Raw genomic sequence first — 17,221 nt, forward strand, 5'->3', positions numbered from 1 at the left:
GAAACTTATTCCAACCGAGGAATTACAGATATGTGTCTCGTAAGTGGACTTACCAAATGTAACACGACCACAGCAATACATCTGCACGCGGAAAGGTTCCAAATCCTCATCTGCCAGATAAGAACTTTTCAGTGAATAGATAGTATCTTGAAGAAAGAGGAGCATTGAACAGGACAGTTTCAGATGGCAGTAAACCAATCAGCACCAGAACTGTTAGGTTGGGGGAACGAGTCCTGGATCGCTTGGAGAAAATCCTGGTTAGAGCAGGATTTTCTTCAAGCAAGCAGGGGGCGTAGGACATGCAAATATGTGGAGAATTTTTACGGTTTCTTCAAGAGAGCTTGCGATTTCTCTTTCTACCTTCCTTGTTGTTTTCCCTCGTGGTAGCACAGTGCATAAAAGCACTGTCCTCCTCATATCGGGTGAAAAAGGCCCGGTTCGAATCCCTTAATGAGCGAGGTATTTTTATGGCATTGTTTTGCAGCGTAGCTGAGTTACTCGGTCTCTAAAGAGAATAGCATGGTCCCCCCCGAAACTCTGATTTTTCGTCCAGCAAACTGACCACGGATGACGCACAATTTACGGACATAATACACGCACAGCGCAGTGTGGTTTAAGTTGCTGATGCTCCTAAAATCTTATAGCAGCAAGAACCAACAACCTGCTGTTTTCTGATGAGGTCGGTTTGAAAAGAAATGGCGTTATTAATTTTCACAACTCTCATAATTGAGCAAAAGAGAATATACATGCCATCATCCTGATGAAGGCGCCAGCGACAATGTAGTATTGATGAACTAATTAACGTGTGGGCAGAAATTATTGCTGATTCCTTAATTGTCCTCCTACTTTGCCTGGAGATTAACAGTCCACGACAAGGTACATTCGAGCTTCTACCGAGGCGAAGAAGGATATTTTAAGCATTTCCTTTTAAGGAGAGTGTGGATAATTCGAAATAAATGTATCTGGACGTTTTTCATTGTTTTCAGGTTCTGAATCGAACCTTAAAATTCGGCCCACGTGTTACTAAACACCAGCTTATAAAGTCCATCGACATAAACAGCTGACAGTGATCACGCTACTTTCTCTAATAATAAATCCCCTCTATATTTTACCAGAGTACTCTGTTGCAAACACGTGGCTTAACCTCCTACAAATATTATGTTTATGAAATATGCCGTTTCAGGGGACGTTAACAAAGGCACATTGATAATGGAGATTTAATGTACGTTGGTGTTCTTTATTTCCATTGATGATAAACTGTAAATAATTAGGAGTCGTGCTGTTTCCTCCTAATGCCACGTCACTGAATGGCATCTCGCATTCACCGTACTCAAGATGTATATAAAGGACAAGTAAGTTAAATATTCTCCGCTGACTTGCTTAAGTACCGCATTGTAAATGTAATTGCAGGATGGAATCTCGTTACCAGTCCACCGAAATGGGGTTACATTTTTGAAATGCAAACAACATTCGGTGGTAAACCGTCCGGTATTTACTCTTTCATTCACTTTACTGCGTGGACAGCGTGCGTTCTTCATTTAGAATTTCTTATTTTCAGTCCAAGCATTTTAAATCTTTTGGAAAGACAAGATAATTGCGAGCAGTGTTTAAATTTTTTTCATCACTTGGGCTTTATGATTTTTAACTCAACCAAATAGAAAGAATACCTGTTTTTTTTAATTCATTTGATTTCATGCTATTTTATTTCAGTATTTATTTATTGTTTTGCATATTTCGGTTAAGAATTTGCTCTTTCCTTCTGTTTAATAATATAAATCTATAAAAAATTGTTTTGGTTTCAAATAGTATATAAAAATTAAATAGTAATATTTTATTTATTTATTTTTACTATCCTAAGTAGCAAAACACATAAGTCACACTTTATAAAGAGAATGGTTTTGAATTTATGATCATGAAGCGTCAGCATGTTGTGCGTGTAAATTGCGTGGTTTCTTTGGTCAGTTTGTTTTTTTTCTGAGAAGTCAAAAGCCATCCAACCCTCGCCCTCGAAGGAATAACTCGGCTACGGTGTGAAAAATAAATAAATAAATATATACGAAAGAAATAAATATTCCTTCTGGCCCGACATGAATCGAACGAAGGCTTTTCCACGTGAGAAATAGCAGCAAATATATCAAAAGAGGAAGTGACAATATCTATTCATTGACTGATGGCAAAGAAAGATTAATTCAAGGGATGTGACGTAGAACTATATTTTTGGGAGGATAAGCAGCTTTCTACTGAAGAATTTACGTTGAGGTACACTGATGTAGATATAGCCTAAAACTAAACCTTCTCGTATGGTTCCGCTGATCTGATATTGTCATTTTAAGATGAGCTAAGAAACGAAAGCAAATAGCAGATTAATTGTATATATTATAATTTAATACCCGTATGGTATAATAGCATTAAAGTGCCTTAACAAGTTTTGTAGTAACAAACCAAATGGTCCTGTTAATTTGCGAATGTGTGGATCCTATCAATTTTAAGTTTTTATACGTTTCTAATGACCTTCTTACTTGAACTTGGTCATAGGACTGTGTAGGACTTGCCTGTAACTCCTATTGGACAATAAATGATTATTCATTTACTTATTTAGTATTAAAATGGGAGCAAAGTTATTCTGCATCTGCCAAAACAAATTGTTTTATTCCATCATCCTCCTCGACCACCAGAGGTTTTTCCAGTATTTCACAACACGCTTCTGAAGTAAACTTAATAAGGTCTAATCCGCTGCCCCCAAAATTTTATAGCTGTGACTTCTGGTTCTTGTCTTAAAATACAACGTATATAATTTACGCTGCACACACCCCCGTGGCACAACAGTATATTGATTAACTGCTCTCTAACGGCTGATGGTTAACAAAGATGTGTCAATGCAATGAAGAGTTGCAAGTCGCTTTAATGGCTCCTAGTCTTAGGACATCTATTTGATGGTGGCTAATCAGATGTATGGCTGCATTTGAGAGTAGTGTATTCGCCTATTCACCAAAAGCTGTTCTGTCTGTAAGTAATATCACTCTGAATCAGCTCAGATCACTATTGCAAACAAAAGGTAAAAGCACAACATCGAAGTCTGTATCACAGGCGAGTTAGTAGGGAAAAGTCGTCACGCATAAGGACTTTGGCCTGATGAGGGACGCGCATTTCATCAACATCGCCAGAGGGAAGACTTATGTAACAATGCGGATGATACACCAATAACTCTTAAGAATACATGACCCCCAAGTGATTATCCGATATATACAACGCTGTCTTTATCCAATACCATTATATGCCTTCATCATCTACACCTCAGTTTCCAAATTCACTTCGGCGAATTCCTTGCAGTAGACCGTTGGCTTCTTAAACAAAACACTATTTATATAACCGCGTTTAATCATAATCTTCACGTGATACTTTGGATACAACAGATTGCAGCTCAGAACATCCATACATTAGAAAAGAAAAGCTCATAACTGGATGTAGGGATTCCCACAGAATCTCCGATATTATCAGGACACCAAGAATAGGATGTAACCATGCTGATCTGCTACTACTGCTTCCAGCCGATATGGACAACCGAGCTCATCTGACTGAGTGGCTATGTAAAGGCTACATAAGCTGATTATAATAAAGAAAAAAAATATAGCGTACAATATAAACGAATGTATTATCTAACTGAGAGATCAATTAAGTCTAACTGAGAAACATTATTTTATATTCTTTCAATTAGGTGTTGTGTATGTCAGTATTTGTGTACGTATAACGTCTTAAATTTTTATGTATATCATTTTAGACTCTCTGCCGAAGGAAATATTTATTATTCCTTAATACGTAAAAATGTTTCGTTTTTAAATATTTCATTTACTTTATTTATAGATGGTTTCGCTCTTATCCAACCAGGAATACTGAGTGCACTGTCAAATTTCCAATTTGAGCGGAAGCCACTTTATTTGCTCTGAAGAAAACAATCCCCTTTCTTCGATTTCTCTCAGGAAACTAGGTAAGTTAAATTTTCTATATTCGCATATGGATATATAATTTTTAATTTAGTACGAAAAGCCACGATCCTGCTCTTAGTTGGAAATAAACTAATAATAATCAGCATCATAATACAAATACAATTTTTATTAATTTCAATATTTTTACATCGGTATAACTTGTTAAGGATATCTATCTATCTATCTTATCAACAAACGTTTTCTTTTTTTTAAAATTATAATGTTAGTACGCATTTTATACCATGAATTGCTGGAAATCTGCATTTCCATTTGGCGTGGTAGTTGCATTCTGTAACTGTCCCACCAAGAGTATCCGGTCAGCTTTCCCCGACCCCAGGAATGAGTTTAACAGTTTTCAGGCAATAGTAGGGATAGCACAATCAAGCAGAAATATTTTTTTCTTACGCGAAATCTACCATACAAATTGATTCCGAATTGAATAATAGAGAATACATGAAATTTTCATAGTATGTAAAACATAAATTTACTATTAAAATATAAAAATAAATATGGGTAAATTTAAAATCGAGAAATTTCATCACCACAACAAAAAAATCGTTAGGATGCCATATTAGCAATTTGTCATTGCGAGCGACAGACGTTTCAACCATGAAAAGTCAGTCGCTGCCAATGTAGTGAAAAGATGGAAGGACGAAGACGATGCACTTGTGGGCAAACAATCAGTTCGCTCAAAAACGGATGAATAGGAATCCCTGAAGAAAGTGGTGAAAGCGAACCGAGTGACGACCATGAAAAATGTTATGATGGAGCTCCAGATGTTCACAGCAGTGTCTGTAGTTGCTGTTGCAGTCTGTAGGGATTGCACAGCATGAGTTTTTATAGCAGTGTTTCTTCTCAAAGCTCTTCATCACACCAACGAATTCCAAACGTCGTTTGCGGTGGTGCCTACTCCCGTAATTCTTTTGGTTGTGGAACGATGGAAACAAGACCTGTGGAGCAACGCTAAAGTTACAATCTTCAGATCAAATAAGTGGGGTACGTCAATTTACCACAGGATTAGACCATAGCCGAGTGGTCAGGTCAGGTATATATATATAGAGTTACGTACGTTATCTATTCAAATTCGCACGATATTACAACATACTGTGATATTCATGTCTTTGCTTTTTTTATAATCGTCTGATCCTATGTATTGGTTCCAGAATAAAACAGAAAAAAATATTTATTTTAAATATCTTGTCCACAGTGATGTTTGGAAGCGGAGGGACTATAGTGTTGGACGGTTTCTCATTGTTTGGGCTCGAACTATTGGTTGTAGTGCCAAAGTCTTTCAATAACGAGACTTAACTAACTTACAGTCTTGGATAATTATGTTGTGTCCACACTCTGACAGCTTGGTGAAAATGCCTTCCTTCCTTCCCCTCTTCGTGGTTCAGCACAATCTCCATCTCATGCAGAGAGTAATGTATAAAAACTGGTTTGAAGAAACAGATGTCCAGAATTCTTCTTTCCAGAGCCCAGACCTGAACCAGATGGAATGCCTTCGAGATGACCTGGAGCTCTAGACGACACTGCATCCCTCTTCTACAGCAGAATTGGCACTTGCACTGACGAGGGGGGTGGACATAAATTCTGCTGCCTACCACAAGGTACAGGTTGAAAGTGTCCCAAGACGTATCGATGCTGTAATTAAGGACAAAACGCGTCAACACCTTAATTTATTGATTAAAACTCGTATTTTTCCAAACATCATAGTGTCTTGCTACTTTCGATAGGATGCTGTATCTCGTGATTGCAATCATTACTTTTTTTTTTTCTTTTTCAAAAATCCTCGAGAAAATAAATGAGAGCCTTTATTTATTGAAGTGCTTAACGTCTTAGCAAGAAAATGTCTCGCCAAGTCATTGCGCCAGTTGACAAGAAAGTAATATAGATGATTCACATTTGTAGGGAGTACGATGTAATGCATCAGACGACAGTCGTGCCGTCTACCATCGCCCTCCACTATGGCGCAGATTACTTCAGACGTTGAATGAAACAAATGAGGGGGAAGGAGTTAGTAGACGGAACCAGGATGCCGCTTGGATTAATGGGCTCGACTGTTCGCTAATGACCCACTTAAATATGTTCCCGATGCATTTCGGTGACGTCCCCTTTAGACAACATCACAGTCGTCTGCGGTTCTGCCTCTAGACGATGCCATCTCAACTATTTCATAAATATTTTCAAATTGTGGTTGGTGATTATTATCACTGCTTATCGCAAATTCCTTAATGATACGAGATAGTCATAAATGAACAGATCCCTTATTCTGAATACACTGAAGATGGTTGCGGTTTTCTGAAGCTGCCCATAGTTATTCTCATAAGCTCTTATCAAGGCCTGGATATGAAGTTTATCACTTTGGCCAGTAACATTACAATAGTTAACAACAGCCATGTTAATAGCCTTCATATTATTATGTACGAGTAGCTATTTTGTAATGTAATCAATCTCAACGTTTCTTTATATGTTGTGTGTCTTATAGCTAGATGGATACCTAACGAAGCCAACAACTACCCGCAGTCCTCATTCGAATGTCTAATTTGGAAGCATTAATAGTAATTTTTGGCAAGGCAATAATTAATAATAATATAGCAGTAGGGAATTTATGCGTAATAAGACGGGATGCTTATGTCGGTTACGCAAAGGGTCCAGTTGTAAATGCAGAGTAATTCAGAATTCTCCGCTGAACTTTGGGAGCGAGTTGGATTGAATTATGTGTACAGATTTTTAAAGCAAGTTGTTATAAATATAGAGCGTGACGGTGGCTAAACGATTTAATCCTCCTTCCCCTCTAAGCTACGGTAATGCATAGCAGAACAGAGAAAGGAGGAGGAGACTGCCATGCTCTTGTTCGGCTTTCACAATGAAAGCGTTTTTTCCGGGGAATTTGGCAAATCCCGTATGTTAGTGGTCTTCTGATTTTATCGTTCATTCTGGATTGCATTACAGATTACATTTGCAGACTCTTCTATTCTTGGTTTACCTAAACAGTCTTACATAAACTCCATTAGGTTGATATTTATCCCATTAGGTTTGCTGATGACCTAAAAAATCTTTCTGAACTTCGTCTGCTCGCAACTTCAACGCAATCTTACGATGTTTTTTCCAGTTTTAGCAACCACGTTCTTCTAAAGAACGATCTTTCTCTTTTAAAAAACATTTCAGTTATCTTTTATGCCAATCTCAAACTGAGTATGTTAGTATTTGCAATGATCTTGATTTTTTAATTACCTGTGACCTTTCTTTTATTTTGCATGTCCATGTAATTTTTTTTTAATCTCACAAACTCTTTGCTTAATTAAATGTTTTTCAAACCTCTTGAAACCCGATCTTGCTCTTTTAACCCTGTATAAATCGTTGCTCTTATTATTATGGAGATTTCATGCCCTTTGTCAAAAATCAGCAGGTGGAATGTTTAATGAACAAAAGACGGTGTCTATTACACCAGTCCGAATGTTAATGACGAATCAGTGCCAGAGAGAAATTTCCTGACCTATCTAAATCATTAATCCCATTTTTTTGAGAAGACGAAGTCGTCCGTGGTAAACTGCTCCGATAATTTAGTTCATCGACGAGGGTGTCAAAGAGCCAGCAACAAAACTGTATACGAAACAATGTCACGAGATTTGGTAACTTGAACACGTTGGTTATGGAAATGATCCAATCACTTCAGACGAACTGAGACATACCGAAACGTCCACCATTCCAAGCCGATGGGTTATCATTATTACTATTTTTTATTTATTTATTGTGCTAGGCGGTACCAGCCAGCTTTCCTGGCATCCCCGCCTTCTATTTACGACACTGCACCGATAATTGCAGAGTTACGGCCACTAATTCATACCCATTCCATTATAACGCACTGAAATCCTACAGTTTATGTATGTGAATTTGAGTCTCAGACACAAGTAGTTAGTCTGAAATTTCAGTTAGTTCATGCAATCTCAATGTAAAGTCCATTACAGAAAAAAAAGTCATTAGCAAGAAGAACCTCTTTGGATCTAGCACATTGGTTTTCTAGGCGCTCCACTTTACTGAGTGTGGCGCTGTGGAATTTCCAAAGCTGTTGGTGGAATTACTAAATACAGGGCTTTCAAGGCATCTGTTAGGAAGGAACATCGGAAGTAGTTGAAAGAATACAGATATTCCAGAAAAATTTGGACATTTAGCATATGAGTTTTTGGACTCATTCTTACGAAAATTATTCTTTATTAATTATGCTTCAAGACGATGCCGAATTGTGGCAAAAGTTAAGAACCATCCTCTATATACTTTTCATGTCGGCAGTGAGCAGTTTCAGCCTATATGTACTTTAAAACCTGAACATTGTAAAATGCAGTAATTGATGTTAAAATCACCTTGAGGAATCAGGGTTGTTCAGCCTGTATGATTAAACCTCTGGAAAACTCGAGGATGGCAAAAAAATCAAGAATCTATACTGCTTGAAGGTTTAATGTTAATCTCTTAGAACGAGAAGTTGATCACGCTGGAGTAGTATGGCAGCATAGTATATCGAAAATTACATCACCGACATCTAGGAGAGTGTAATATATCCCAACGCAATGTTTCTTTGATCACTCCGTAATCTAATTGTCTAGCCTCGATCGCAGTAAGAAAAGGCAATTTTCTCTGTTCGTAGGCACAGGTGAGGTTACAAAATGAGACTTTAATTCTGTCGACCTAGAACTAGTGACGGACGCATATTTCCTCCGATGTATCCAGTAGGATCATTAGGGTAGGGAGGTGGGGAGAGACTGACAAATCTACTAACAGTGACATCGATTATATGTAATAGATTAATGTAATTTCCTCTCGTTTATAGTCTTCTTCCCATCATTCCCGATGTCGTGCCTCAGTCAATGAGGCCCAAGATACGATGTTGATTACTGCCGTTATCTAATTTTATATTGCATGCATGCCGTCATTAGAGATCCAAGTATAAAACTCCTCAAAGTTACAAATAGGATCAGCGCATGCGCCGCAAACTGGAGTTTTTAGCGAGTTAGCATATACACTGAGTGAGCACTGAATTATGACCACACTATGAAAACTGAATGCGATCCGTTGATCTCGTGAGGTACGAGAGTGCGGAGTTAGTCAACCTACGTAGCATAGATAAGGTGTCAGTGGTACAGTAGGCAGTAAAATTCTGAGCGTGATGGGTAAAAGGAAGGATTTATCGGACTTTGATAAAGGACGGTTGTGGGTGCTCGACGAGCTGGTGCCTCGATTTCCCAAACGGCTGAACTGGTGGGGAGTTCGAGAGCCGCCGTAGTCAAAGTGTACCAGGACTGGCGTCAAAATGGACAAACAAAGACCCCGACGGCATAACTGCAAAGGTCAGCGAAAGGTTGATGTTAGAGGTGAGTGCTGGGTCCTACGAACAGGCGCAGCACTGAGTTGACTACCCAATATAACATGGGCCAATCCAGAACAATATCTGGCATGACCATGCGTTGCACGCTTCCATGTATGGGCTGTACCAGCAGACGACCCCTACGGCATCCTCTCCTAACCAAGGTTCATCGGCGTAAAAGACTCGCCTAGTGCAAAGAGCATGCAAGTTGGACGTTAAAAGACTGGAAGAAGGTGTGCTGGTCGGATGAGTCACGTTATTTACTCCACACCGTGGATGGTCGTGTACGGATTTGGCGTCAACAACATGAGGCTCTTCATCTATCATGCATGGTATCAAAAGTGCAGACCGTTGGAGGCGGTTGTATGGTGTGGGGCATGTTTCACTGGCAGGAACTTGGACCCCTGGTGCATGTGGAACAACGTATCAGTGGTTTCCGCTATTTTCAACTGCTTGCTGACTGTATACACCCCGCTATGTTACACTTTTTCCCGAATGACGATGGTGTCTTCCAAGATGACAATGCGCCAAGCCATCGGGCACTTGTGGTGTAGGAATGGTTTGAGGAACACAGTTCTGACTTCCAGCCTCCGATTGGCCTCCGAACTGCACCGATATCAATCCCACAGAGCACTTATGGGACACTATGGAAAGGCATATCAGGCGTCTTGATACACCAATCACCTCCATATCTGCATTGCTGACCGCATTACACAAAGCTTGTTTGGCCATACCTCCCGAACGCTTTGTAAGATGCCAGTCTCACAAATATGGAGAGTTAGAGGTTACGGGAAAATTTTTAATTTGGGAATACTTTAATCTTTGATATGGAAAGGAAATTTTGACATTTAAGAGAAGCATGTATGGGAAGAATACTAGATTTAGAAAATGAGCGATTACAGATGTGCAAACTGAATAGCAGTCAAATGGAAGAGAAAGTAACATATAAATGTAGATCCCTGGGAAAGGGGGGGTGAACGGTGCAGGGCAACAAACACGAATCCTTTGGGGCTGAGTCCAAGCATTACTTCGTCCCTTATCATCAGATAAACGCGGATCTAAATTACCCTTTCCCTTCTAACTAGCAGTTTCTCTGAACCTTAAGATATCCTAGATGATACTTGCCGAAATCATTACACTACCGTTGTTCAAACAAAACTTTTGCGTTCACCCCACTACCTTTGTTCAAACAAAACTTTTGCGTTCACCCCACAGTCTTGAAGATTCCCTCAAGTCTTGAGTTAATCCACAAGCTTTCAGCATATAATCCCTCCTATCGTGTCTGGGCAGAATTATACACATTTAGACCTAACTCGCGGGATTTTTTCAGCATGACTCTATAATTATCCAACAGGTCGTGGTCGGGTCATATCGTTAGTCCCCACACGAATAATGCCCTCTTCACTTCCCTTAAAATCTGACAGTCTGTTGGTAACATCATTTACTTTCAATTTTTATCTTGAATTTATGCTTATGTGTTAGCAGAACAAAAGTAGAGTTCATTTATCATTGCCAAGAATTTCATTGAATTTCTGTAATGAAGACAAACCGGCCAATTACCATTTGCGCCTTTTGCTTCTGCGCAATAAATTACAAAAGAAAACAATCATATTAAACTAAAAGTTTCGATTAACAGTAAAAAGATCAACATAGTACACTCTTTCAACGCATTTGCCCTGCATTTTCGCAAGGGCCATAGACATTTATTCCAAAGATCAATTTTGTTCTCCTTTATAAATAGCCTACAAAAGCCGCACCCTTGGTTGCTACTTAGTGCTATTTGAAAATGGCTATTAAGTTTTTGTGACCGCCACTAATGAGAAAGAGAAATACAGTGCCATCTGGTGATGATCGAAGATTAAAATTTCAAAGGAGGGTAGTGAAGCGAAATGAATAACTTTCCTCTGTAGGTTATTAGAAATTCACCAGGAATTCAGTCCAGTCAGCTTGTGTAACGTGAGCAGAATAATTCCGTGTCTTATTGCTTATATTTGTCTTCGACATTTAGGAGTATCCTCCTGTTTGGAGAAGAGGAAATGACGCTTACTTTAAAATGGGACAGTCCCAAGATGAATACTACCTGTATTGTAACCAATTTAGTGTATTAGCAAGGAAATGAAAACAGTCATTACCAACAGCGAATCCTACGAATGCTCCAGGTTAGCTTACTTAGCGATAGCAACGCGCTCAACCGGGAATTAGGCCTTACTAGATTATTCTGCCAATGAACGAAACCTCGAAGGTTCCATATACAACGCCTGGGGGATGCTTCCTTCATCATGCATAGCTTTTCAGTAAGCATGCCGAATGTAATGAGATAGCTTTCTAGTCCGCGTAGAAACTTGGATACAAGTTTATTCCTTCATGAGTCATCCCTGTCATCCATGATATTAAATAACATTCACATTTTAGACGACTACAAAACTAATATTTTTCTCAGGTAGATGCCATTCTTTGCTTACTGATTTTGCTATGTACTGTATATAGAAAATGCTTATACGAGTGTTTCTATAATTGCATAAACATTAAACTAATTATTACTGCTTATTGCAATAAATTCATGTGTTGTGCATATTAACAGAGAACCAGGGATAGCGATATGAGTCAATGTCATTAACGAATTTATTTACATTGTCTCCTAACTGCTGAATATTCTTTTTTTAGTACGAATTTATCCAAAGCCTACCTTTATTTGTGGAAAATCTCCTTCGGATTCTTATCTTTAATCGGAAAACTGATTCAAGTTATCAAGGAAAAATTCGTCCGAAGGTATAATGTGGTGGGTTCTTTCTCCAAAACAACGCATCATCTAGTTCTTAGGGATGCTTGATTTGAAATGATTGAACACCCACCCTTTTCGTCAGATGAATCCCTTAGCGACGATGTTGTTCCCAAAAATTGATAAGAAAACTGAAAGGACAGAAATTTTCAAACAAGATATCTCGGATCTCACAATTTTAAATCTAGAGCTCAACGTCCAAATACTCCAACTAGGAAACTGTCTAGAATCTCTCAGGCTTGTTCACCAACAGCAAAAATCCAAAAATGTCAAGGCTTAGTAGAAGGAGAATAAAGTCAGTTTTCTAGTGCCAATCGCATTTCCATCTGTTATCTGGTCTTCTTCCCACTGTACTGTCAGAAAAAAAATATTGTGCATGAATACTGCATGTCACGATGGATTATTTGAATTGCTGGAAACCCATTCATCTTCTTCAGAAATACGTTCTTTATAGCCCTTAATTCATTCCACGTCCTGCAGACAACTTGTCTCAAGGCGTGGTATAATAGGCTCAGAAAGATTCTAACAGGAAAAATAATGTATAGAGACAAAAGAGTGAAAGACACTTTTGCATATATCCAGGTATAAACTTTCACTAAGAACAAGAACGCCAACATACTAAAAGGAACTTCAATACAGAACTAGAGCTCTAATCACTTGAACTTTATATCCAATTGGCTACTCATGCAGTCCACTGAACCATTCACTGGATGGAAGACAAAAACTTGTGTATTCTGTCGAATTTAGTCTAAATATTACTGTAACTGTAAACAACGATGATCTCAAAGTGAGAAGAAAGATCATGGACTGTGCAATCGTGACCATGATCTTCTATCACCTGAAAATACGGACCTCAATTTTTCATAACAAAATAATTCAGGGCTCACTCTTGCCTTCTGTTGGGACCCTACAGGTTGAAACGTATAAATTCTTTTAGCATCGTTGTAAAGAATGTACAGTTCAACTGTTTAATTTATATTCAATAAGATAGATATATTTAAAATCGTGTAGTTTATCCTAATTTGCAACAAAAGAGCACCCCCCCCCCCAACAGACATTGCCTTCTCGGTGTGAAGCTGTATTTTTCTACAAAATAGAATCATAATGATAATTGATGGAGGTCATTATAGATGCTATAGTTACCTTCATCAAGACCACATAGATAAAATAGCTTCCAATGCATGGCTCATGAGCGCGACGCTGTTCCTCGATGAAGGATTCATGCTCGCCATCCATGACTTGGTAATCAACATCAGGAACTATAGAAAATACATTGCAAAAGAGCCTGGATTGTCAGATGACATATGTCGACGATGCCACCTGGATTCAGAAACGATCCAACACATCACTACAGGATGCAAGGTGATCACTCACACACAGGTCACTCATAGACACGACCAAGTAGCCAGGATAATACATCAAAGCTAGAGGAAATACCAGTTGATTAAAGAAAGTGTACCGTGTTACAAGTCGGGACACTATGCGGTACTAGAGACCCCAACCCAGAAGCTGTACTGAGACTATCCTAATAATGGAAAAGACAATCCCGCACTACAGACGAGACATAACCCTTGTCGACAAGAAGGAAAAGGCTACCTGTCTGATTGACATAGCGGTGCCTAACACTGACGACAACTGAAAACCCAAGAGGAAAAGATCAGAAAGTACACAGATCTAAGACGGACATCAAAAAGATGTGGCATATGGAACAAGCAATGATCATCCCGATCATGGTGTCAACGGCCTACATAACAGTCAAGCAGCAATAGGTCTCCAAGAGAACACCTACAAGGAACTCCAGAAAGTCGCAATCCTGAACATGGTGTGCATAGTATAGAGTTAGGCGCCCCCTGTGGTTCCTCACATCTGCGCCATATGTACACTGTGAAGAAATACAGAACTACTGTAAATGCCAGAAAAGTGTTCTGTGTTGAATACGTAGTTTTGTGTTGGACTCTGGCATTTGGCCACAGGGCCCCTGGTGGAACCGCACGTTGCCCGCACACACCGCTAGGAGGTAGCCAGACTGCCCATTATTCTCTGGTTAGTCTCTCTTAGATTTATAGCTTCCTGACAGGGACCAATGTAAAAAAAAAAAGAGTTAGAGCGGGTGGGGGCTATTGAGTCAAGAAAAGGGGGGACAGGTAGAAATATGGGGGATGAAAAGAAGGCATCCCCCAGGTACAGTGGAATACATCCATCAGGCGAAAGTAAGGGATGGAAGTGGGACAAAAGTTGCCGTGCAAGAAAGCACAAGCGTGATCGTCATTTAGCACAATCTTCTTGCTCTTCTCATTCAGGTCCGGTCGTGATGTCAATTTCAGTGGTGATGTCATCCGGTGATCTGTATCTAAGTCAGTAGGGATATAAATAGGAATGCAGCTGTGGTTGTCCTATACTGGATCTTCTTAGATTTGGTGGCAATCCTGAACACCTGTAGGATAGCCAAAGAGCACCAAGGGTAAACCAGACCTACCACACTGTGCACTTGGTACCAGTACCCGTCACGGGGCGGAAAGCCCATCAAGGAGAAATAATATAACAACAATAATAATAATTTTTATTTGTTCAATGTAAATGCTTGCAGCTTATACATGCATTGGTGTGTTTGCAAACTCCTCTTTATTGCGAATTCTTCAACTCTCTAGAGTATCAATATTTTATTTATTTAAAAGTTTGCTGTTAAAAGCTGGTGAAACAACAGGACAGTTACAGCGAGGACGTCGTCATCTGATTGGTGAATGGCTTTGGATACTTAAAATAATCTCTCCAATATATAAATAAAATGAATGGTTAAGGGACAACACTATAGCTATACCGGACTTTGAAAATATCCAAAGATAGCCAACATATTAAGTGAAATTGCCAAAAGCGCGTCCATATGAGGAAAGACTTCGAATTTGTTGAGTACAGAGCTTGGTTCTAAGAGGGGGTTCTAATTCAAGTCTGTGATGATCTCTGAGGGGAAAGATTTTAACTGTGTTAAATGATGGTAGACTCGTGGGCATACATTAAAATTTAAGGGAAAGAATTAGAGTTTATCGGAGAAAGTTTTCCTTTAGCCAAAGATTTGCTAATCATTGGAATAAATTTGCTTCCTTGGATAGTTGAGGCCTACAGCTTAGGAAAGCTCCAAAGCCTGCTGGATCAGCACTTATGGGAAAATGGAATACATAGGTAGTGCTGTTTTTATGGCAGAACAATGAACTGTGGCTTTCAATTATCATTTTGCCAATACTGCTATTAACACTAACTCCATCAGCAAATGTGATAATGAAGTGACAAGTGACAACTCCGAGGCATCTCTCGTTTCTCTCCACTGACTCCAGGCAGAGGAATCATCAGTTTCAAAGGGGTTCCTTCGTTAAGATAATTATGGAAAATTAGAATACCGAAAGTGGTTCTCTCCATTAGTGGATGTTTATTCTCAATCAAGAAGACATTCTCTCCCTCTCTGCAACTTGATGAGTCCAGTACGTACGCTGTATAAGCAGCCGAACTAAATGCACGAATAGCGATGTTTCTGAAAAAAAAAAAAAGTTGAATGTTCACCCGAGTGCCTCACAGAAAATTGTCAGGTGCCTCATTTAGCTTATCGGAAGAGCCATCACCTTTATTAGACCGGGGTTTATTTGATGTCACGTGGCGTAATGTTTACATAAGTCAGTAACGCCGTAAACGTTCGTGCCGAGAATACACAAAATAAAAAAAAAGAAAGAGTGACTTCTGGTTTGCCATTCTGCACGCGCTCAATGCGTGAGGTGGATATTGGGCAAGATACATTAAACGTTCCCCCTGCCCCCCTTTTTTCCTACCACAACAGACGTAATAGTAAAGTAAACCACCGCTCGTGTGTGTTCACTTCGATGAAGACTGTCACATTGTTTACTGTTTAATGACACGTCGGATGACTTGAGGAGAGTTAAACGGAACCAAAAAGAAAGAACCTCTCGTGTTTGTAAAAGTGTGCACATAGAGGTGCATTCTTTTGTTTCCGCGTGTTCGGGAACGTGCCGTAGACACGTGTCACCGGGAAGAATCATTAATTAAGACTACCGGAGATTTATACGTGGCAACTATTTTGGACATACTTTTGTCCTGCCTCTAATGCGTGGCTGTTTGGGAGTGCGGACGTTGTTTTCTCAGGGTCGAGTTATTGTTTACAGGACGATATATCTTCGGGATTGTTCATTGTCGCATTTAACACATCATTTCGCAAATGGTTTCTTAAGTGTTGCGGGAGAATATTTATGGCGGCGCTCCTGTAATGCCAAACGACAGTAGTATGGGCCGAAGAAAACAAAAGAATGAAAAGGAGAGAAAGAAAGGTGGTTGAGGGACCAAATGGAACATTAAAGAATTCTTCCGAGGAATAATTTCGGTGCATATTCGCTTAATAATCGCGCTGATTTATGGTTTACGGAAATGCACGTGCTCAGCCGTCTGCAGGAAGGGTTTTGTTGCGCATTAACATTCATAAAGTTTAGTTAGTTTGACCCGGAACTTGCTAATGCGACACCGATGGTGCTCCTAATAGATAAAGCTCATCAGAGTATCATCTAGTGTGGTGTATTCTTCGCCCATCTGGTATCCATAATTCTCCAAGATTACATTGTATGTGCTGCAGGCGATTTACTTCAAACAAAGAGTATTTTCCAGGAGAATTCTATTGAAGTAATCATCTCGCCTCAAGATGATAGTTTCAATGAAAATAAGTATGGAAATGATTGAAGATTCTGTTGCTTTCACAGACATGCATGCAGTTAAGTAGTTTGAATTTATGGCGAAGCTTAGAGCATGTAACTCAAAGTATGAGAATAATTCTTTTAAACTGAAAATGGCTAAATTCGTTAATAAGAAAAGGTGTGATTAAGCTTGCGATTCGTATATACGTGTTCCTCCTTGGAAGCTTAGACACACGATACATCGCCGTGTTTGTCCTTCGTTTGGAGAGGTTTTGGTACGAATCGTATTGCAGACTGAAGGAACTCTTAAAGGCCATTTCACCAGGGATTATAATTAGCCGATCTCAGGCCAAGGGAGTAGGAATTTTCTCCATGAGGTGTTCCGAGTTTTTCAGCCCGCACAAATGGCAAT

General features: G+C 39.3%; 1 protein-coding gene across 2 annotated transcripts in view; it reads left to right on the top strand.

Moving 5' to 3' along the window:
* LOC150089645 (complexin-like) overlaps positions 1-17,221 on the top strand; it is a 650,426-nt gene that overhangs the window by 233,303 nt on the left and 399,902 nt on the right. For both annotated transcript variants that reach the window (XM_090389573.1, XM_090389575.1), the window contains exon 2: positions 3,862-3,985. The gene's annotated coding sequence lies outside the window, so the exon portion shown is untranslated. The remainder of the gene's footprint in view (positions 1-3,861; positions 3,986-17,221) is intronic.

The sequence above is a fragment of the Mastigoproctus giganteus genome, chromosome 2 (assembly GCF_048544385.1).
Source record: "Mastigoproctus giganteus isolate SK-2022 chromosome 2, ASM4854438v1, whole genome shotgun sequence".
In the NCBI taxonomy this organism is placed as follows: Eukaryota; Metazoa; Arthropoda; class Arachnida; order Uropygi; family Thelyphonidae; genus Mastigoproctus; species Mastigoproctus giganteus.